The sequence below is a fragment of the Gossypium arboreum genome, chromosome 12 (genome assembly GCF_025698485.1).
Source record: "Gossypium arboreum isolate Shixiya-1 chromosome 12, ASM2569848v2, whole genome shotgun sequence".
NCBI lineage: Eukaryota > Viridiplantae > Streptophyta > Magnoliopsida > Malvales > Malvaceae > Gossypium > Gossypium arboreum.
Window position 1 is genome coordinate 66,336,904 of NC_069081.1, and position 1,814 is coordinate 66,338,717.

Below are 1,814 nucleotides of genomic sequence, written 5' to 3' on the forward strand. Positions count from 1 at the left end.
AATTTAATGAGTATGTATGTGCAATAACATGTTTGCTTATTAAAATTTGTTTAATCGTTTGAATTAACATAGGGATATGTTAAGAGATGAATAGATTTGTGTAGGTGAATATGTTAATATGTTAGCAAATTACTGTGTTGCCATGAATTTATTCGTAACAACATAAGCATGAATTTAATAATTCTAAGTTAAAGAAATGTAATCAATCCAACACAATTATATCATCTTGATTAAATCTTATTTTGAAATCGTGCATTAGAACTTTCTTTTACTTCATTATTTATTTATTTTAATTTTCTTAAGTTTTTAATCACCCTCTTTAAACAAAATATTTTTATTTACCAAAGTATTTTAAATTGCATTCATAAATAATCTTTTTCACGGTCCCTGTGGGTACGATAACTCAACATTTACTTGTTACTTCATTACTTGTTTCGACTGTGTACACTTGCACATTTCCGTCGTTCCAAGTTTTTGGCGCCGTTGTCGGGGACTGTTTTAAAGAGTCATTATTTTTGAATTTGTTAGTTTTGCATTTTGGTTTAATTTTCTATTTAATTTTTAATTTAATTAATTTTTCTGTGATTATTTCAGGTGTTTATGAGTATTGACCAAATTTTGGACCTACTCTCTGTAGACCCTAAGATAGAATGAACTTTTTGACAGCAAAGAGACAAACAAATCAGAGGAGGACCGAAGAGATGAACTTCAAAAATCCAATCCAAGAAAACAGAGCAAACCCTGCTCAAAATCCTATCTTTATTGTTGATGATAGGGATAAAGCTTTACAACAGTATGTCATGTCAGTATTTAATGATCTTAATCCGGGTATTAGGAGACCCGAAATTGAGGCACAACAGTTCGAGCTGAAGCCAATCATGTTCCAGATGCTTCAGACAGTGGGCCAATTCAGTGGAATGCCTATCAAAGATCCTCACCTACACTTAAGACTATTTATGGAGGTGAGCGATTCTTTCAAGTTATTCGGAGTACCCGAAGATGTATTACGATTGAAGCTGTTCCCACATTAGCTGAGGGACAGAGCTCGAGCCTGGTTGAACTCATTGCCACCAAACTCAATTTTCACAAAGCAAGAGTTAGCAGAAAGATTCCTTATGAAGTATTTCTTGCCTAGCAAGAATGCTAAGTTGAGGAATGAGATCACTGCCTTCCAACAAATGGATGATGAGTCCTTGTATGAGGCATGGGAAAGGTACAAAGAGTTATTACAAAAGTGCCCTTATCATAGAATCCCACATTGCATCCAACTTGAGACATTTTATAATGGTCTCAATGCTCACACGAGGATGGTAGTGGACGCTTCTGCTAATGGTGCTCTCCTTTCTAAATCTTATAATGAGGCTTATGAAATTATCAAGGGGATTGTTAGCAACAATTACCAATGGCCAACCAATAGAGCAGCGTCAGAAGGACGAGTTGCTGGAATACATGAAGTAGATGCTCTTACTTCGCTCACATATTAGGTATCATCAATATCCTCAATGCTAAAAAATCTTACTACTAATGGGTCTAACAGTTTTGCAGCACAGCCACCAAATCAATTTGAAAATATAGCTTGTGTTTATTGTGGGGAAGGACATTTTTTCCAAGAATATCCATCAAACCCAGAATCCATGTACTACATAGGTAACCAAAACCAAAATAGAGGAAGGCAAGGACTACAATCCAATTTTTATAACCCATCATGGCAAAACCACTCAAATTTTTCTTGGAGTAACCAAGGAGCTGGAACCAGTAATACGTACGCCCAACCTAGATCGACTAGCCACCAAGTTTTCCCCAACAAGTTCAGA

General features: G+C 35.5%; 1 non-coding gene across 1 annotated transcript; it reads right to left on the minus strand.

The window, feature by feature from the left end:
- Positions 1–1,145: 1,145 nt before the first annotated feature.
- On the minus strand, positions 1,146–1,252 carry LOC128285918 (small nucleolar RNA R71). Its single transcript, XR_008276465.1, has one exon. It is a non-coding gene; the product is annotated as a small nucleolar RNA R71 (small nucleolar RNA).
- Between the last annotated feature and the right edge of the window lie 562 nt (positions 1,253–1,814).